General features: G+C 38.7%; 1 long non-coding RNA gene across 1 annotated transcript in view; it reads left to right on the forward strand.

Moving 5' to 3' along the window:
- The window catches only part of LOC131985035 (uncharacterized), a 100,770-nt gene extending 90,200 nt beyond the window's left edge, over positions 1 to 10,570 (forward strand). Inside the window, exon 4 of the long non-coding RNA XR_009395605.1 lies at positions 10,448 to 10,570. This is a non-coding gene — a long non-coding RNA (uncharacterized LOC131985035). The remainder of the gene's footprint in view (positions 1 to 10,447) is intronic.
- Positions 10,571 to 22,625: the final 12,055 nt, after the last annotated feature.

A 22,625-nucleotide genomic window follows, 5' to 3' on the forward strand; every position in this document is an offset into this window, starting at 1 on the left:
CAAACTTGATCTCCTTTTTATTTTTTCCCCCCGCATCATGCCGATTGCACTTAAAAACACCAAGATTCACTCTGATTTTGCAGCAAGTTTTGTCCACCTCCTTTCGTGTGTTTCACCTCGCTACTAGGAATGGGAATAATTAATTGGTGATCGATTAATGGTCGTTAAGAATTTGGTCGATCACATGGAATTTTTAATCGATCTGTGTAATTTTTCATTTTAATTTTATCTATGACTGCGCTTCAGTGAAAACACGGCCGAGCGTTCAATTCTGAGGCCGTATGTGAATAAGCCAATGAGCTGAGAATTGAGCTGGATAAAGCGACAGTTTGCAAAGTGAAAGTTGCAAAAACAATTATGAAACACAGAGAGTATTATTTGAGCAAAACTAGCTTACTGTCTCAAACCTTGCTAGCATGAATTACTGAGTTTAATTGTATCCAAAACTTATTTAAACACTAAACATATTTAAATATGCAAGATGACTGTGAAACCTAACCTCATGCCTCTTCGGGGGCTAAAACATAAAACATTGAACTCCTTGACGTTATCTTTACAGTATCACCTCATGTGAGTTAGTTCTATGACGAACAGGATCAAGTCTCTTTTTGGCCTTTCAAAGGCTGTTATCAAAACAGGCTTTTGCATAGTACTGTATATAGATATATTTTATTTTGCGCATTTATGCATGCAGCGATTGGTATAAAATAGTATAAAATATTTTTTTTAAAGTTAAGGAAGCGTTAATTGTTTAGACATACAGAATTAAAAATTAGCACAGCCTGCTTTAACATTTTTATTTATTCATTTATTTGGGCTTTGATTCGAGAAATGTCATAAGTTAACCAGGCAGAAACCAGCTCCTAATGAACAGTCACACAGTGAGAGGAATCATGATCTTTGTAACACAATCAAGTACTGCCTTTGGAAAGAGTGTGCTTTCATTTAAAGATTGGAGTGAGCTCCCCTTACAATTCACGGCCATTGTGTTATGGGAATGAAACCATTTATATCCCCACCTCGCTGGTGGGCCCCAAACAGATACATTGTTTAACTGTCATAGATGACAGGGATAAAGCAGGGATAAGGACATAGTACTGTAACATGCTGCTGTGTGTGTGTGTGTGTGTGTGTGTGTGTGTGTGTGTGTGTGTGTGTGTGTGTGTGTGTGTGTGTGTCTGCGTGTGTGTGTGTGTGTCTGCGTGTGTGTGTGTGTGTCTGCGTGTGTCTGCATGTGTGTGTGAATGTCTTCGTAAGTGCAGTGCATGCACTTACCTTGTTTATATGACTGCACTTATGAGAGCGACTTCGCAGAGTTCCAGAGATAAGAAATAAAATCACAATGCAAAGTGCTGGATAATGTGCACAAGGTCAGTGAAGATTTAAACAAGTGCCCTTGCTTTTTGTGCTCTTGTAAGCACAGAGCACTGTGTGCAAATAGCTTGAATGAAGTGAAATATGAAAAGGGTTGTTTAAACATTTCCCATCCATCATATCAATCATCTCATACCTTGTTTTAGTCGTGTAATTCACAGCAGTGCATAACAGGCATTCATCACTAAATGGAGAGCAGATACCAGACCATCTTCTCTTGGAAAATTATATTGTTGTCTGGAAGGTTGGATAGCCAGAGCATGCATATATGGCATCCAAATATGCAGATGATGTGCCAATGTTTTTGGATCAGGATCTGGAGAAACGGTTGCTACCAATGTGTCGTAAAAAAATAGAAAAGGACAGGGATTTTTCAAAGGATCCTCATGATGTCAGTAACACCTCAACCCAGCCTTATTTATATAAGCCCTTTCATACAACATGCAGCCCGAAGTGCTTCACAGAGCAAAATTGTAATGAAACAGACCAAAATAAAAGCTAAAATAAAAAAAAAAAACTAAAAATTCCATCAAGAAATGTTTTTTTTCAAAACAATACAAGTCAATAAGAGTACCAATAAAATAATCAACAGGGATACAAAAAATGTAAAAACCAAAGATTAAAACTTGAAAAGGCTGTAACATTACTTTGAGCTACATTTAAATTTCCTTTTAAAAATACAGTGAGGGTTTGCCTTTATAATATCCTAAACTCATAAAAATTGTGAATATGTAAGTGGTAGAATACAATAGTGTAACCAATTAGATTGTATAGAAAACAATTTAACATAATTTCATCAAGATATCCACAAGAAATTATTTTTTGTAATGCTGTTAGTGTGTATTCATTTCTGTGTGCACATAAGGTTGCCATTAAAACTAAGTTACAATCCACAAAAATATTCAGAAAAACATGCATGGCCAATATCCTTGTACATCTTGTTTTAATTTTGATATAAATTATTGTGTAACACATTCATACATATCCCTCACGCAAGTGTGTGTATGTGTGAGAGAGAAAAGCAACAGCTGTCAGGATGTGATGACTCAATTTCTTGACAAGCCTGGCACTGAGCAGCCATTTGGAAACTGAAGGAGATACTGGCTGATGAGGAACTGCCACTGCCTATTTATTCAAGCAATGAGAGGGCACATGGAGAGAAGGGCTTGCACAGTTGTGTTGTGTTGTGTTTTACTGTGAAGAGAGGCACTTTTCTTTTCCTTTTGTAGGTGCACATGAGTTACCTCATCAGGTTACCGAGAAAAAGAGACTGGATTGGCATTATTTGCTGTGCACACTCATGCTCCCAGGAAAAAGAAACGTATTGATTTTGCAGCATCTATACCCTTTACCGCTGTACGAAACTTGGGCTGCCCTTCTATAGTACAGCTACAGTACATCATCTTGTGAACAGAACAGCTGACTTGGAAGACGATTAGTCAGGTTTCAGACAGGCCTGTACAGTATTTAAAAGTGATAGTGCACTTAAGCCATGCATGTAGCATTGGAAGGTCCCTGTTCAAAGTTTGCACTTTGCCCTTTTCATGAATAAGGAAGGATTGACAGCAAATGTATTGTATTCCAATAGTGACGTTTTGTTACAGCAGAAAGTGTCAAAACATCCATAAGAGCACCTCAAACCTCCTCTACAGTATGATTCACATCTCTGCCAAATAACATTTCTCTTTGTCTAAAAGTCTGTTATCAACACGTTTTTAGGCCTCTATGCCCATTGACAGCTGCGTTCAGAGGCATAATTATTATATTGTTTTTGGGCTTTTCATTCCCATTCTGCTATGTATATGTCTCAGGAATGTCTTGAGGGAACTTTGAAGAACTGATTAGATTTTGGTGGTCAAAGGCCAAGTGTGACACACGTTCATTCCATTCTCGTAAAGCGATAACTCAACAAGTCCTAGACTGAATGTCTGAAATTTTGACACTTAAACATCCACTTGGACTCAGGGATGAATTAATTAGAGTTTGGTGGTCAAAGGTCAAGTTCACTGTGACCTCACAAACGTGTTTTTGGCCAAAATTCTACACTGACAAATGTCTAATGGGGTATAATGATGATAATGATTTTATGTCCAAAAGGTCAAAGGTCAACTTTACTGTGACATTGTAATGTTTTGCTAAAACACTTTTCTGGCCATTATTCAAGCCATAACTCTGGAACAGAAGGGCAGATTGTGACTATATTTCAGATTTGCTCAGATACTGCATCAGTGACACTAATCTTGGGTATCTCGGTGTGGTGATGGTATAGATCTTCTGTGCTGCCGGGTTAAAGATTCATGTAAAACATCCACATTTTAGAATTTGTCGCCCCTTTGAAGGAGCATCTGCATTTGAAGCATTGTCTACATGTCAGGGCTCCAACTTGCTTATACTTAGCTTCAGGTGATTGTTGTTGCTCTATGCGAAGAAGCTCTCTCCAATAAAAGACAGTATGTAAACTATGCCTTGGGCAGCATTAAGAAAAACACCCCAACAAGCAAACGGAAATAGAAGCTAAGAAAACATTGTGTAACTTCCTGTACAGTATGTGAATGTACTGTATATGGCAGACTCTAGAGATCTGATTCAAGGTTGTTTAGTGGACATAATAGTGTCCTCTATAGCTTATCTTCACTCAATCCCTGTATCACAACTGACAGAGAGAAAATAGCCGCATTCTATGTACAGTACAACCACACACACACACACACACACGCACACACTAATCTATTCCCTATGAGATATAGATAACCCCAGAAACCACAGGTAACACACAAACAAATCACAAGAAGTTCACTTTATCAGCAGCCAAAGGAGACCTGGCAACCTGTCTCCTCGCTATTGTTAATCGTTCTTTCTCTCTCTCTCCAGCCTCCATCTGTCTTCCCCCTTTTCTTACTCCCATGATCTCTCTCCCTCTCTCTCTTCCCTTCCCTCCCACTCTCTCTCTCCCTCTCTCACTCTTTCCTTGAAGCCCGCAATTTAATAACATCAAGTGCTGTCAGAGGAGGCATTGAAAAATGGCTTCTATAAAACATAACGGCCTTAATCAGAGTGCGCCGAGGATTCTCCCTGCTGCCGCCGATCCCCCCCTTCCTCCTCCCTCCCCCCAATCCCCGCCTCTAATGAATTAATGTTGAAATATGCAGGGGCTCAGTAGTCATTAGATGTGCGCCGTGAGACGTGATTTAAGATGGCTGCCTTTATGTGTCTGCCAGGCAAGATGGAGCGGGACGGGCCTGGCTGGACAGTGATTGTCTTGGCTGACTGAGTCAAAAGTGCTTTAAGACCACTCTTTGGTGAGGGTGATGGGTTACCACAGAAGTGTTTCTCACAGAGTGGTGTTGTTCTGTACTTTTGTTTTGTTTCTTTTTAAAGAGGAAGAGCAGTGAAGTGCTTCGCATTTCAGGATTGTTGTCTTTGTGTGGATATGGCCATGGACTCAGAGATGTGGGCAGGTTCAGCACATTTATGTCCTTCCTCCACTGGCTCAGTATAGCTGCTTTAGCCATGGTGTGGAATTCTGGGATCATATGCATTTCCACCATGCCACCAAAGCAGAGGGTAACAGCTCTGACCTGTCATATTTTGGCCCTGATTGGCTTAATGTCAGGGGTAGACAGTAACACAGTATATTTACTTGAGTACTGAGAACTATGTGACGTGACGAGAACTCAAAATTTACTCAAGTTTATAATGACTTTGCTTGTGACTGTATCCTTTGCAAATTAGAAGCCAGTAATACAACAGGTTCTCCAAGTCAGTGCTTAGGGTTCTAGTATTTCTAAATGCAAATACTTCAACTCAAACAAAACATTTTGTAGCCATTCTTAAAGCCGTTTTTCACCAGTCTGATGCAAGAATGTGGTGCAGGATTACGGGAAATCTGCATGCAGATTTTCCACGTGGTAAGTACACCAGGTCCGTTGCAAATTATCCGATTTGCCATGTTCAGTTTTTCACTCCACACACAATGCTGCCGATATGCACTGTCACAGAACGGGGATAGCGTTAGCGTCAAATTTGGGGTCAGATTAGTTTCCACTTGGTGCATTGCCATCTTCATTGTATCCCAGTTGCTGGGGGTTCTTGGGCTATATATTTTTTTATTAATTTGGTTGAGGTAGTCATTGTGACATTTGCTAGCTGCAAAAATAGGGGAACATTTTATTATTATTTTATTTTTATTAATTTGGTTTCTTGACACCCAATATTACATGACAAAGACCTATGAGCTGGAGGTATGATATCAGTAGGAAACTGGGTTGATTTAATTGATCAAGCACAGTTTTGCAGGTGGAAATCTGCTAAACAGTGGTAAACAAGTATCTATAAGAACCATAGACTGTATATAAATAATGGACGTAGTCACCGTGACGTCACCCATTGGTTTGTGGACTGCCCGTTGGAAGCCTCGAGTTCAGCGTTACACTCGTCGCCATCTTGCGTCGCCATCATGTTTCCGATACGCGGAGCAGACCATAACTGGACTGTGGCGGAGCACGAGGGATCTGACGACACTGACTACAGCCTCTCTACGCCGGCAACTCCACTGAGAGAAGCCGCTGCTAATTCATGTTAGCATTAACTGGAGCATTAACTGGGATGTTAGTTTTGGCTAGCAAAAAAACAAAAACAAAATGTATCTTTCTTACCTCAGAAAACTGAGCAGCGACTCCTTGGAGTGTCTGTTAGTCCAACCAAACACTGAACAAGACATTTTTACTGAACCAGACGTTCAAATAAACTGTCATTAAGTGAAAATATAGTGTGAAAGGGTCAAAGTTATGAGACCACACCGCTAAACGTCCTCTTTTCTATCTATATAACGTTATATATAACTTTATTGACACGTTGCCGTGGATACGCTCTGCTTCTCTCCTGGTGACGGCTCGCCTTGTCAGTGACCTGTCAATCAAAGCTAGAAACGCCCCAAATCATACGATTCTTTATCTTCTATTTTCTTCTAAATGGGGCCATTATTAGAACTATTGACATCAAATTGTCTTGAAGAAGATTTTTTACTAGTGATTGAGACCATAATGTTGTCCCTGAAAAATTTTTCTGAGGTTATAAATCAAATGAGAAGTTTTCAAATTTAGCACTGAAATGAATGGGCAGATTTCTTTTGCAGCCAAACTTAGCACCCCCTGCTGAAATTTTCGGTGAATTGCAGGCTTTATGCACTTCCTGGTGGCTTCCATGCTCAGACACGGAGATTGCCGCCTGATAAGAACCCACAAAATATATTTTTTCGGAGTTACCAAGCTCATTTTTAAATTGGCATCTGTCTTGGTGTGCAACGGCTTTTCGTCTTCTATGATAATACATTTTATTCTTTGGGATTTTGGAATGTTGATCATTTTAATTGTATTCAAATTTCCTTTCTTCAATGTTTTTATTAGGTGTCACATAATACATAGTCTCATACTGCTCGTGTGGTCAATGTAAGATTGCCTCTCCAAATATGATAATGGTCATATATTGATATTATAATGTGTTCTCAAATACACCTCAGCAACGTGCTCTACATAATTAATAAAATCTGTGATATTCTTCAATACAAGCCTTACCATCAAACAGTCTTCAGACATGTGTTAAAAAAGGAACATCAAAGTAAAGATGCTGTAACTTTTCTGAACATTTTCTGACAATGTTTCATTACTGCTGGGCAGGTCTATAATCTATTTCCTTTGAGACTTCCTTCTTAAGTTGAGATCACACAATTATGAGAGCTCTCATTCTGACGGCAGGGCGGAAATTAATTAATAAATAAACACTGCATTTTTACATTCATCAACATGCGGTAAGAATAGCTCTAATTATCACAGGTGAATTAACACTTTCATTTTTGTGTCAAAAAATTAATTGTATCCCTTAACAGCTTTTCCCAGGGGAAAGTAAAAGAAGAGAATGAGGAAGGTAAAAGGAGGGAAAAACACAACAGTGCAGACCACCAGGAGTGCTAATTGCTGCTTTCAAAGCCTTGCATCAGTGTTACCGTCTTTCCACAAGAGTGTACAGTGTCCCACAGAGAGATGCCGAAGGTAGAACCTTGTTACAAATACGCGGATGTCAAGTCTTGATCTCCAGGACCTGGCAGGGAAGTTCTCTTCATCTTCACTTAACCAGGCAAGCTGACCGAGAACAAGCTGTATTTAGAGCAGCAACAGCGTGAGGTAATTATTAGACTGAGACAGGAGTGAACTGTAAAAGTCATGTGAGGCACGTTTGCTGTTATTGTATGTCTGTCATGAATCTAGATTTTTTTACAGGTAGATATATTATGAAAAAGCCTTCAGGAGTATCTGCAAAAACAAACGGCAAAATGGGAGACAGAAAATATTGATGTTGTGATCCATTCCTTCTGTAAAAGGTTAAAGCATACATATTGCACAATCAAACTGTCTAGAATTGCCCTTAGATAAATTCCCTCACACTAAAGTCTTCTTTTGCATGTTTAGAACTATGAATTACATCATAGTTCTAAAAATGCAACATTTTCATTCCCGATTAACCTGTCAATTTTTTTTTCAGATGGACCAATATTCATTGCTTAGTTGTGTGACAAAGTGAAAGATTCCCATCACAGAGTTCCTAGAGTTCAAGTTCAAACAGGACTCCAAAACCAAAATGTTTTCAATTTACTGTGAATAATAATTAAAAAAAAAAAAAAATTCAACACGCAAAAGGACAAATGGACACTATTTTATACATAAGTTACATTAAAAAGAAATACGAGTGGCTCTGTGCTTGATTGCCATCATGTGTCTTTAAATAATAAAGTAAGGGTAATGGAGAGTACGAAGGGCTCAAACTGTACATCACAAATAGACCTCAAAATGTCAACAACTGTAGGCAATAGCACCTACAATTCTACCACACAAAATTATTTCCACAAGACAATGGAATACAATAAATATAGAGAAAGTATTAATTTACATGACAACAGTACTTTGCAAAAGTCAGTCTAGTTTGTTTTTATCAATTAACAAAATGTAAAGTGAGTGAACAGAAGAAAAATCTAAATCAAATCAATAATTGGTGTGACCACCCTTTGCCTTCAAACCAGCATCAGTTCTTCTAGGCATTTTTTCACACCTGCCTAATACTTTTGCACAGTGCTGTATAACAAAGCACAAAGCCTGTAAATGTACTCATCATGAAATACATATCAAAAACTGGATTTAGAAGGTTGTAAACTATTAGAAGAGGGTACTAGTACTACAAAACACACAATAATACATTTTAAAAGCCTGGCAAGGTTACTTTTACATACGATAGGAGGATTAGATCCAGAATATATGCATTTACATACAATACTATCACACTACTTCTATCACATAAAACAGAGAGACTGCAGATCCCCATATTTGAAAAGCCTGGATACAGAAGTGTTTGGCATTTTACTTTACTGTCAATCTGCTAATCAGTACATAGACTAATTGGTCCAGCTCTAATGTGAAGTAATAAATGTTCTTTTTGGATTTTCAGAACATTTTTGGCTCAATGGGAAGACTCGCTGACCTTTTTTATGTCTGAGTGCACATTAGTTTCGTCTGACTGACAGAATATTTGAGTGGGCATATGAGTGTCTTTAACTCTTCTCCCATTTTGTGTGTTAATGTCTGAGTGAATATCTGTGTACCCCAGCTGTGACTGAATGACAGAATGAGTGGGAGTGAATGTAGAGATCACTTCATGCATGCGTCCTGTGTGCATGTGTGGTCAACCCACCAGTGAATACCACTGCATTAGCTAGGCCATTAGCACATTTAGCTGTCTGTAATGCCCGACTGTTAGTGACACGTTTGGGTCCCCCCTCCACTTAGGCTCCATGTTTGATAGACAGGAGTGACATGCCAGGTGACAGTAATGTCACCATGTGGCAGCGAGCGATGCCACCGCTCTGGAGACCACAAGATGTTGCTGGCCTTCCATCTAAAATACATGAACATTTAAAAAATCAGACAAGTTCCTGTGAAGTATATCATTACAGTACCATTTCAGAAATAATAACAGAAGTGAGAGAAACCATGGAATATTAGCACTGTTGTGCTGCAGTTGGAGACTCATGAGTTATTTTAGTTCATTGAAAGTTTTGGAGTCAACTATCTGATGAGAGGACAGCTATAATCCCATAAATAAAAATGCATCTATCTATATGGAATCTATATACACAACATTATTCCAAATGCCTATATGTGTCAGAAATATTGAGAAAACATGGGGGGCTCCACATTTTTACATTCTTTCAACCTCTGCTTACAGCCTCTCTTATCCTTTATTCTCTGCTATGTGTAAACAGCCTGCAGTTAAGTTTTAACAAGACTTTCAGAATTTTTTTTTACACATGGCTGTTGGTGTCAGGCAAGTCATTCATGGCTTTCCATTTGGACTGAGGAGCTCAGAATTTAATAGGGTTTTTTTTTACAGAATCTGGTTAGTGAAAACAGTTCATTTTTCATTTTTTTTGGTTATTTTCCTGATCGTTTATTACACAGGATTCATTCAGATTTGAGAATTCAACAGTTATTTCTGTTTTTACAGCTTATAGATAAATAGTGTAACTTTTTAAAAATAGAACATGCCTTTGAAATCTGCTCTCGGGTTGTGGGGTTCAGAAGGTTAAGGACACATGTTTTAGATAAGCACATATATTTTCAAACTATTTTGTATCTAAAAAAAAAAACAAGGCCTATAAATGGACAAGTACGTGCAAAGAGAACATGCACAGTTGAAGTGGCTAAAAAGATAATTTCACTTGTTAAATGCACAAGTGAACATTGAGAAAATACGTCTCTCCTCCCTCTCCTCCTCCAGTGTCTGACTACATGCTGTGGTCAGACACGGTCACTGTCAGATTAATCCGCTAAGTGTAAATCCAAATGTGGATGATGTGAAGTGCTCCTCAATCTTGGCTCAATATACTTCACACTGCCAGTTCACCATAAATGAGGCCATTTGATGAGCTAAGTTTGGACACAAGAGCCTAATGGTGGCATTAAAGAGGAGACCTGGGAGAATAGATGGCCGGACATCACTCACTTTAATCACCTGTTTCATTATTCAGTGGATGGGTGCCACCTGGTCATACATGAAGGGTGTCAATGGGATCCGGAGTCTGTAGAGGAGTGAGACATCCTAAAGGGGAGCTGGGGCGAGTCCAGTCCAGAGAAAGCCCTTTATTTTCAGCAGAGGCAGGAACACATTTGTCTGGCTCACAGACTGTGTGTTCGCCTTTTTTGAAAGATAGGAAATAAAAGAAATTGATTATATCTGTGTTGGTCCGATTCATCTTTGGAAATGAGGTCATTTCTTTAATCTCCTTCAGTGGAGATTGCATCGTTATGATGAAAATCCAAAGAAACTGTGTTCACAGGGGTTGGAAGGTGCAGCAGTATTACAATCTGTTACTCCAAGTTGCGCTTTACTTTATGTGTTTGTCTGATTGAATGATTGGGGGCAGCTGGAGTCCTAGCTGAGTCTGAATGTGGATCACTTTCTTTTTCTAAATCTGTGTGACGCTTATACTGTAACCACCTACATGAAAATCTTTTTTTTTTTGTCTACTGCGGCGAAAATTACAAAACTAAAGACACAACAACAACAACATTTGTATCCCTTTATGCTTCATCTCTGCTTTGCTTTTTTAAGAATATTGTTAAAGGCCAGCAAAAACAAAACTGACCTCGGGTCCAGCTGAAACATTTGCATTCAGGGTAAAGGTCAGAATCCAGGAAGGGTAACCCAAGCCTACAGGATGATCCACACTCTTGCATCTCAATGCAGTCCTACCGTCCACTTTTCACAGGCACACCACAGAGGAGATAAGAGAGAGAATAAGCTGTCAGCAGGCTGAGTTCGCCCGTCCCCTCTATATTCTTCACATTACTACAGAGGGAACAATGTGTCTGCAGTGGCAGGTGGCCATAGTTCATAATGTGCTGATGCTGACCAAGTGTCAGTTTGATCCATGGGATCGGTGAGTGGGACGGGGCTGTGGCTCCTGAATCCTTAAGCAAGCAACTGTGTGGTGCTCCTATGGGGACGGTCGGAGACATGATACAGATGAGACCGGCAACTATCTGCCTAATGGCAGACAGATACAAGGCAGCGAGGGGGGAAAAGAGAGATGGAGAGGGAGAAAGACAGTAGGCAGGACAGATGAAGGGTTGAGTATCACGTTTGAAAAAGGCACAAAGGCAGATCCTGCACTTGTCATTTGGCATTATTTGTCATCACTGGCCTGTAACTCTGAAACTAATGCGCTGTATCTGTCCCACAAACAGTAAATGTGAGTGTTTGTAGGACATTCTGTTCTGTTGTAACAGTTCACAAGGCTGAATCTCTGCCGAATAAGTGTTCCTACATTTGGTTTTTGGTTGTTAGAAAGTAAACAAAGTCCTCAACACTGTCCGCCATTGTCGATACCTATATATATGTATATGTATATATATATATATATATATATATATATATATATATATATATACAATGTATATTAGGGCATTCTGATATAAGATAATAATGGATGAGGTTAGATGAGATGGCCAGTAGGTGAAAAGGCTGTCTTTTTATGAAATGTGTTGCATTATTATTTTAGTTTGCTGTATTTATTGCTGCATGTTGGTGTTTTGGTGACTTAATAAAGCTCTTTCGGCAACAAATTTGGATTAGGTTACTTGGAGTCCAATGCAAAACAAATTAGTGATGTATATTTTAAAATCTTCATGAAGTGTTTTTCAAAGAAGACAGGAAATACTGCTAATGAATGGGGGCTTTAACATCAGGGACCCAGGCCAGGATCCTTGACCCCCAAGTCTGTTTGATTAGTGTGAACAAAGTGCCATACCACGATTGACTGATGCGTGACCGAGTCCACTTGGGATCTTGCGATCGGCGCACTCTTCTAGAAGAGACAGATATGGGATTTTTGAGGCCGATACCCACTGGTTTTAGAGGGGGTAAATTCATAGATAACAGATGTGGCAGCCAAGAATAGTAATTATTTAAGCTGGAATGAAAAAAAATACTTTTTTACGTGGATTGTGCACCGATTTTTTACCAATGTGCAAATTTACCCAGAGAGCAAAATAATTTATTAAATAGTATTTAACACTCTCTCAATGTATTACATTATCAGCCCGTTCTATCAATGATAATAAATAATAATAAATAATAAATAAATAATAAAATAAAGAATTAATAAGAATAAAATAAAGAGCTAAATAAGCATCATAACTGTTCAGTTTCAGTCAATTACTGACTATTAAAAAATGAATAACTAACAGCTAACTATCGTGTAAAAAGTTTTCATAACAGCACAGCCTTTGATAATATCTGTCAACTGATATATATGTCCTCCACAACAGCATAAACAAATTCCACATAGTGAACTCTGCCTGCTTTAATTATATCATGATATACAGTATACTCATTGATTGAAAAAAAATGTAAAATGTTTTTTTAACCCTAACCCTAAGTTAGTTTACCCTAATAGTAATGCAGCTTGGAGAATAATTATCGTTGCTATGGTTACCTGCAGTTTAATACATCTTCAGCAGTGATTTAGAAAAATGTTTAAAATGTTGACTGGACTGTTTGAGGTGTCCCGATGTTTTACTGGACACCTAGCAGCCAATGAGAAACAAGTATTTTCTGTAGCCATGGTATAGGATGCAATGATATTTGGAGGCAGTATTTCAGACTGTATGTCTGTGTGCAGAATGTGTGTTATAGACTGTAAAAGACCACAGCAGCTAGGGAGAGAGATGTACTTTTAGTCTGTAGCACTGACATGAATAAACTCAACTTTGGAGGGACATAGTTAGGACACATTTGTTTACACACACGCACATACACACACACAGACACACACACACACACACACACACTCCTTTAGGCAGGTTTTGCAGTGAGCGATGAGCCGAGTGATCAAAGCACAGCAGAAGAGACACACATCTTGAGCAAAAAAAAAAAAAAAAAGTGTAACTCACACACACATCGACAGAGCTACTTTATCAGTCTCGGGATCTGACTCAACAGCATTTACATATTCAACAAACTGTCATATCCACAAATGCACACTGGGGCCTGAGGCATTCGCTTGAAATAGATAAATTCATTAAGTGACGAGTGAAATATTTACGGAGTGACAATATATTCGCATCACCTAAACAATGCATGTGATAAACTGTAACATGTAACAGCGTGTCTGTGGATTTGATAAGGTGTTGAGTCAATAGAGCTCGATTCTGAGATGTTTAATGCAAAAATCAATAGCTTGAGTGGGGGAGTCAGATGGGGACGTGTTAATCTGATGATAGATAACAGAATGCAGATAATCAGATTATTCTTTTTAAATGATTCTCCTGCATTTGAGATAAATATGTTTTTGTGTGCGGGTATGTGTGCTTCTTTAAAGGGCTCAGTAATGTTTTCTTTGCCTTGTTCATATTCAACTGAGTGTCGGCGGGTTTACCCTCCACAACATCCCTGACCCCAGCTCATCTTCTCTCATTGTCCCTCCTTTCGGCCTCCCTCCTCTTTCATCTCCAACTACTCCCTCCTTCCCTCTCTCTCTCTTTCTCTTTTGGTCTTCCTCTGCGATTTATTGCACGGGGCAGGCAGACAGCAGAGAAACCTCCCTGTATGGAACGATCTGTCATCTCAACATTATCATCCAAACACACCGCCTTCCATATTGTGCTACAAGGGCTTGGGCAAATTGCTATTTTTATGGGACATGATAAAGGAAATGCTACCTTATGTTCACATTTTTTACTGCCCAATGTTAGAGCAGGACATGCCATGATTCACTGTATTGGAAACTAGTCTGTGTAGTGTGTGACGTGTGCGTGTTGCTGCGTGGGTAGGTTGAAAGAGAGAAAATAAACATGAATATTGTTGTAAAATTGTCAACCATTAGACAGTTGTAAAGAGCTTTTATTCAATAGATCCTAAAGTCATGTCAGTCAGAGCAGCAACGAGGCACGGTTGGTTTAAATTGGAGAAAATTAAAGAGAGAAAAATCAAGTGATAGATTAATTTCATTTACAAATGGCAACACTATGGAATGTGTTTAATCTCAGTTTTTAAATAGAACACACATATATGAATTATTTCCAATCTATTTGGGTCAACTACTGCTTCTCGTAAATCAAGAAGTGGGAGAGCGAGAAAGGGTAAAAGGGCAAAATAAAATGTGAGACAGAAGGGGAAAAAAAACTCCAAAGGCAAAAGGTAAACCTATTACCATGTTCTGTGGGTAAGACGAGTGCATGTTGACTTCATCCGTCTGCTCTCTTTTCTCCTCTCCTCTCCTGTCTTTTTCCTCTCCTTCAATCCTTCTCTCCCCAAGCCCTCGGCATGCCTGACAGCCAGCGCTGCACCAAACTGACAGGCCCTCAAACCGTGGCCAAGAAAGCGAGCATTAATTAAGTCATTGCTGGACTGTAATTTCCTTGAGAAGTAAAAAAATTTCCTCACACGCGAAAAGGTTACCAAGACCTTTTCTGTGTCAAAATTACCATGCGTCATGAATATTAATGCGCTTAATGAAGACAACCTTTGGTTCATCAAGAATGTTCCAGTAGCAGGTGCCAAGCTGATAAACTCACTCGGTGAAGGCTGTTTTTTTTTCTTTTCAGTTTTTCCCTCTATCTCTTTCTTCTTTTTTCAGTTTTATGTCAGATCCTTAGAGAGTCAGTTATTTAAATCAACATCTTCCCATCAAAATTTACTGACTCACATGAAAACACACACATCTAAACACCTTCTCCTATTCTTCACTTTCCCCTGTCCTTGGGTTTGTTTCTCAGGCCTGCTTCCTTTGGTTGTCAGATTTTTAAAAGAAATGTTGATTTTAACTGTTTATCTCTGTCTGTTTCACCATGTACATCTAGAGCTGTATTGGTTCAGTTGAGCCAATTATATCCTTAAACATGTTTCAGGCGAGCTTTAAAAAATCCTGAATGTTAAAGTGAATGTTTAAATATTTTAATATGCCAATAAAAAATCATGACATGATCTTAGATTTTAGTATGAAGTATAAAATAAGTAGTTCCATTTGAGGGGGATTTTACTGTTTTTACAGACAAACTCAATGAAAGCAGTTGTTGTGTAAAAAACGTGTATTATCATTTATCATTGATGTAGCTTGCAGCAGTTGTGGTTTCTCTCAAGAACACATTCCTGGTAGAAAGTCAAGCAAAAGAGTCTGATATTGTGGGCTGAAAACCACCATATGGCTGGTAAGCTCACTCACTAACTTGTATTTTGTATATAAAGTTCACGTTCACGCAAGTTGAGTGCCAGTAGTCAAAAATGTTGTCATGTATTTAATCCCACAACTGTCTTGTGTCGCATTTATGTATGTGTAAGAATATTTTCTGGCTTTTTGATCCCACATTTTAAATGATACAATCTCTGTTAATTTTTACATAGCATTAAAAGTACCAAAGCCATTAAAAAAAGCAACCCAAGGCTGCACAGACGAAACAATGCCGAAGAAAATCAACTGGTGCTCAACCTGTGACATTCTCTCCAACAATTAACCCCCCAAAAACAAAAAAAACTTGCTATTTTTTGTGCATTTTACGTTTTTTTTCCTTTTACTTTTCCCCATAACACTGAATTAAGTCCAGAGTAACTAGTTGTTGATTTTTAAACTAGTATTATATTGAATTTTCTAATTCTGGTATTGTGACAACCATTGGAAGTATCCGGTGCAGCCTAATAAAAACCCAATAATTCACAATCAACTATGGAGACAGTTTACCTGACAGCTTTAGAAAGTCTTCTTATTTTTTTCTTTACAGAAATTTCTTGAACTTAAAGATATTTGCACAACCCTCTAAATCATTTTGTCGACAACTCCGCTGTTTGACTCCAACCACTGTCACAGCTGTTCACAGCTGCTTTAAAGAAGTCCATGCTTACTGATTCCTTAAAATAAAATTTCTTAAGAGAGTTTACTCGGCCTCAGAGGAAAACTTTGCATTTGCATGATTGAGTTGATTCATATTAAAGATGAACGCTGTCTTCACTGTCTACCCCTAATATCACAGTGACCAGGATCAGATTCATTTTCCTTTTTACACATTGATTTCGGACATCTCACTTGTAAAAAGTAATGCTACATCTCACAGTCAGAACAAGTCACCAAGTGTCATAGACAAAGCCTTTGATCTCTCCGTTCTGTGGATGAGCTGGCCCCGTTTTCCTCCTCCTCCTCCTCTGCCACGCCACAGCGCTGCCTATTATTTCCGTTGTGTAATTGAGATGCAGAAACATTGACAGAACTCATTTACTGCGATGGAGAAGTGTGTAATGTGGAAGGGAACACAGATTATTACATCAGTGTGCGCACACACAAAAGCAGATGGACACACACATGTTGGTAAAAGGGAATGTAATTTGGCACCATGTTTGAAGAGCCTCTTCAGTTGTTCTGTGCTTGTGGTTTCATGTAGCCAGAGAGGCAGAGGTGAACGTGATTGCTTCCTACACTGTTGCATCTACTGTTGTGAGTGTGTGCACAGGTGTTTATTATGAGAATCACACATCCGTATGGCTGCGAGGGGCTGGCTATCTGAAATGGGATTGCTCTGTTGTCCGGTGCTTCCATTAAGCCAACAAATTACTCACTTAAATAGGAAAATGGCAAACAAAAACACAAATCTGAAAGGTTTATCTGGGTCTTCCTTTTGTCGCTTTTCCATTTTTCCTGCATCAGGATGACAAAGAAGGTGGTTCATCCTCTTGAGACAAAGGACCTCACTCACAAGCGAGGACACACTCTCAAACACATACTCACACACACATACACAGAGCACTGAGGTCTGCTGTCATACACCTCTCATTAATTCCTACCTGTCAGCCGGCTCCCCCTACCGTATCGGCCCCCCGAAAGGTGACAGCTTTCCAATGACTGACAAAGGCTCTTTAGGTGATACAGAAGATCCCTAGCAACCGCCGGCTTCTGTAAAGTGCCCCTCAAATGTCACTTTTGCTGCTCCGAGACGTGCGCACACACACACCCACACATAGTATTTTTAAAACAGAGGCCTGCTCTCAAGTCTTCAACCATCTTTGACATCCAGAGGCTATGGATGTCACCGAGGCCTCAGCTCTTAAAGCTTTTAACATCCGAGAGAGATGGCGTTGTTTGACAGTGCTATTGGTGGATGCTATTGTTGCGTGTCGTTTTCCCCCCGAGTGCATTGGATTTGCTTGTTTTTTCTGTTGTAAGAGGCAGATAAGGAAGAGCGAGAAACAGAACCAAACTTTCCCTCCGTGTCCATTCAGCTGTCACGCACTGAGTGGCAACAGCAAGCAATATTGGTGTCGACTTGTACTAGTTGGTAAGGGGTCAAGTACATAGAAATGTTGGCTTCTTGTATTGACGTCATTCAGCTGTCGAGGCTCATTCCAGAGTGCAACCTTACCTGTGTTCAGTGTTATCTGCATTGTAGAGATGGTAATAACGGGCAGAGACGTGGTAAATATGTGACTGTGGCAAAACTTCACACCTGAGGAATGAAGAGCAGGAAGTGCTTCTTCTTCTTCGAGACCTTAAAGTTTGCTGTAATTGACTTAATATGGATGCAACTAAATATATCCACAGATAATGAACAGATGCACTTTTTCTAGTAATATTTTATATGGTCTTGTTTACACACTCCAAGTGCTTGATTAAAATAAAAATAATGTGTTATGTTGCTCAAATATTTCCACCTTAAACTGTTGAAAAAGTTATTATACATACAGTAGATTTTCTTATGATTGTGACAGTAAATCTTTGTCCGTCCCCATATAATATTTGTTAAACTTAACTGCTTAGTTTTAACATCTAAGTGTTTTTGAGCCTCTCACAAAGTGACATATAGTTGTATCTCATTTTGGCATTATGCTCCATTACAACAAACTATATGTTTCACCCAAAATAAGAACTCTGCTTTTTTTTAAATTGCTGTTCATTAATTGATCTAAAAGCGGCATGATTAAAAAGGAGTAAAGAACTTAGTGGCCTAGAACATCTATATCAGCAGGAGGGCCGGAAAAGCATCTGGAAGTAAAACTTCAAAGAATGTTGTAATGACGTAGTTAAGGAGAGCTTCAGCTTTACACTGGTTGCTGCAGAATCTGGGAGTGTGTGTGTATGTGTGTGTGTGTGTGTGTGTGTGTGTGTGTGTGTGTGTGTGTGTGTGTGTGTGTGTGTGTGTGTGTGTGTGTGTGTGTGTGTGTGTGTGTGTGTGTGTGTGTGTGTGTGTGTGTGTGTGTGTGTGTGTGTGTGTGTGTGTGTGTGTGTGTGTGTGAACAAGTGAGTGAGGCAGAGAGAGAGAGCTTATCAAATTAGCAAGTATTACACACTGTGACTCAAATGAAAATCACAACAGGGTATCGCTGCTTAGAGAACAAAAGCCTTTGGTCTCTTGGTACGCTGTACACTTTCAACCAAACTAAACTGGATGTTTTTTGCAGATGGAAAAGTGCTTCTATGTAACTCAGAGGGGAGAGAGTGATGCTTACTGACTTTACTGGGTCTGCACATGTTTCTTTACACAACAAGTATGTGCTATAGTGTTGCATGGGATCAAGATGTACTTATTCTAGGTATTTATAGCCCTTGATGCACTTTATCACTGAGGAAATGCATGCGTATATATAATAGCGGTGCTAAACGGATAACACGTCACATTTTAATAATCATAATCACCTTGTTAGATGTTAACTGGATTTAAGAGCCTGTTGAACAACTCAAATGAGTCTTGAGTTGGAAAGTTGTCACACGTTCTTCAAATGAGAAAAAAGATGAGAAGAGCAAGAGATGTTAAGATATGAAAAAGTGCCCCAGATACTAATTATCACAAGAAATGGAGCAAAATGATTTCACATTCTCATGCATGCAGAGGGTGTCGTGCAGGTTTGAATTAACTCCATCAGTAAACCAGATGATTACATTCAGTAAACAACCACAATGTGAAGAGGGCTCTGAGCCAATAGCCAGCGTCCTACATTTGAATGCAAATAGATTAAATGTGCAGGTGCAGATTTGTACGACTGACAAGTGTAGTTATCTGTCACTGGTGGAAACCATTAACTCTTGACCCGGAAACTATATACAGTCCTGTTTTTTTTTTTGCTTCAAGAGATATTTCAGTTTTTTAAGTGGGGTTGTGTGAGCTACTTATCCATAGTTGAATCAATACCAGTTAAAGTGTACATTATTTAGAACATTTACACCGCTTTATCTTGCTGTCAGACAGCCCTTGCCAGTGAGGAACTGAAACTGTTATTATCCATCTATGTTCTCTTTAAAATCACCAGAATCCATTGACAAAAACAGTAATTTTACCCCTCAGAACTGAGGAGTTAGTCGTCTACCGCTGCTTCGATTGTTTAGTTTGTTAATGTTACTGTGTGACTTTGGTAAATCCAAACTAACCTTTTAAAACACCAGAGTTGCACAATAACACAACTAAACCGACCAATTGAGGTGGCAGTAGATCAGCAACTCTGTCTTCTGCACAGTTAAGTTACACTTTTTGTCAAAGGAGTCGGGTGGCATTGAAAAGAGCATCGATTAAGGCTTTGGTTCCCTGTCGGAAAGGTCTGTTTGACGTTGAGATAAAGCAGTGAAATCATTCTAAACATTTTTTTCGTGACTAAAATACCTTTTGTCCACAGCACTACATTGATTCAGTACTCCTGCCTGCTTCACCAAACTGGGGGCACGCCAATAGCAATCTAGTGCAGGTAATACACTGACTACGGATAAGTACCGCGTACAACCCCATGTCAAAAAATCAAAACTATACCTTTAACAGGTCACAGAAACTAAGGGGGGATATCAACTGCTAATACTGTTGCACACTAATACTGTTATCATGTATCGGTTTATATTCAATACTGTTTTCCTCCCTGTGTTAAAGATCTCAAGGTTATTCATATGAGAAGAATGGCTTGATGATAAAATATAACATTTGCATCATTTGTGTACTGTAATTTCTGAAATATTTCTTTATAATGTGCATTATCTTCTTATATCTGTCATTTAATCTGTTCTTAAGGTTATTTACTACATTGGAGTCAATAATGTTGACCTTTGAACCTTGCTACGAGATGATAATGGAGATTCAGTTTTACATTCTCCAACACCAAGGACTATCAGCCTTTTAAGAAAGAGAAAAATGTTGAGGATATATAGCTCAGGGATCCCTGCAGAAATTAATTATATAACCTATTGTAGCATGCCTCAAAAGTTCACGGTGCATGAAAAACTTAATATGCATGGCCTTCACCTTTACAGGCTCATAAAATTGTAGAGTTGTGCTTAATTTTTTTTTATAATATGACAGAGATAATTTATTAAGACCGGCATATGTTAATAGCACTCTACATGGGTGAGACTTTAAAAAGTTGGGTTTGATGTCCACTCACACAACCACGGAAAGGTCAATACTATTTTTTAATACGGCTCTAATGATATTCATGTTCTTCTTAGTCGCCACTTTTAAATTGGACTTTGTGGATAGCAGTGGAATTAATACTACTGTATTTTAAAAAATTCAGGGGTTACGTGTGTGTGTGTGTGTGTGTGTGTGTGTGTGTGTGTGTGTGTGTGTGTGTGTGTGTGTGTGTGTAAAATGCATCATTTTAATGAGGGTTTTTTTGTCATTACAGTGCATGATTTAGGTGAGATAACCTGTGTGAGTGGAAAATGCATAAAAGAAGTATAATTGTGACATTATACATATGCTCACAGGATATGCTCAGACACTTTTGTCTTAATAGTTTATTGGTTTCCTCACAAACTTGATGCTTTCTTCATGGGAGTATATAGTAGAGGTGGGGGAAAAAATCGATACAGCATAGTATCGCGATATTTTGTGTGGCAATGTTATATCGATTCATGGCCGCCAAGTATCGATATTTAGCGTTTATTTAGCGTCAGTATTTTCGCTGTTGGCGGCCGTAACGCGTTCACCTTTAAGAATATACTGTTGACAGTGTTATCATATGAAACTAGAAAATCCATAGGCACCTTTTGATAGGGTAGGATATCGTGTTGGGAAGTTGTCGAAATAATGCTGCAAAGTTACGATGGTTTTAGCTACATGCTAAAGATACCAGAACCCAGGTACGTGACTCCACTATGTTATTTCATGGACGCAGCTGTATCGAAGCTATACAGAGCAGTGAAGCTTAAAGTTGAGGAATGTTTGAGAAAATGCTGCAATTGTTGTCGTCCACACATGTTTGATATCAGTTCAGTTCAATTTGATTGAATACTTTGTTGGTCAGTCTGTGAGTTTGATTCTCATTGTGGAGAAATACAAAAGACTGAAGTGAGATGAATAGACTGAGAATTTTCTGTTATGTGACAAAACAATTCTTGATTGAATTGAATTTTGGTTACAAAATGCAGTTAAATAGTTAAATCGCAACATATTGTATAGCAATACTCACCATATTGCAAATGCTTAAAGTCACAATAATATTGTTTTGTCACTGAAGTATCAGGATAAAATCGTATCGTGGGGCCTCTGCTGATTCCCACCTCTCGTATATAATGTAATAGAAATGCTATTTCACACTTAAAGCAACTATAAGGAACTCATATTGTGTACTGATCTAAACAAAAGCAGTAGTGTCGATCTGGCTGGCACCTGCATTGCTTTTGGAAGTGACAGAAAGACAATTTATTTTAAACACAGCTGTTTGAAGAATGCATTCCAATGAGGTAGTTTATCTATTTGTGTATATGTAAGATACATTTCTATAATATGATGATGGTGTAGCACAGTAAACTTTTAGCCACCAACCTAAAGTAATATATTGATGTAAAATGACATGTCATTTCCTAAATAAAGTGGACATATTAAATACCTGTCTGTCAGGGAGAGGGCCAATTCAGGATCAGCTTTGAATCCTTTGAAATCCCACAATTCTCTCCATCTGTTGAATGACTGACCAAGGTTGACTGGTGTTTTTGCACATGCTCCATCACTGTCCCTGTTTTTTTTTCATCGGTCAATTCTTTTTCTTCTCTCTTTATCTCCAAAACCACAAAATATAACTGGGAAAAAATGAAATTCTTAAAGGAAAAATCTCCTCCTGTTTCCTTTGTCTGGCTAATGTATTACTCACTGCCAAACTTCCAGTCTGATTTAACAGGGAATTGACCCGGTAACAGGAATTCATCTCATAACTCAAATAGCAAATAGGCATCTCTATTAAAATCA

Source organism: Centropristis striata, chromosome 14 (assembly GCF_030273125.1).
Source record: "Centropristis striata isolate RG_2023a ecotype Rhode Island chromosome 14, C.striata_1.0, whole genome shotgun sequence".
Taxonomy (NCBI): domain Eukaryota; kingdom Metazoa; phylum Chordata; class Actinopteri; order Perciformes; family Serranidae; genus Centropristis; species Centropristis striata.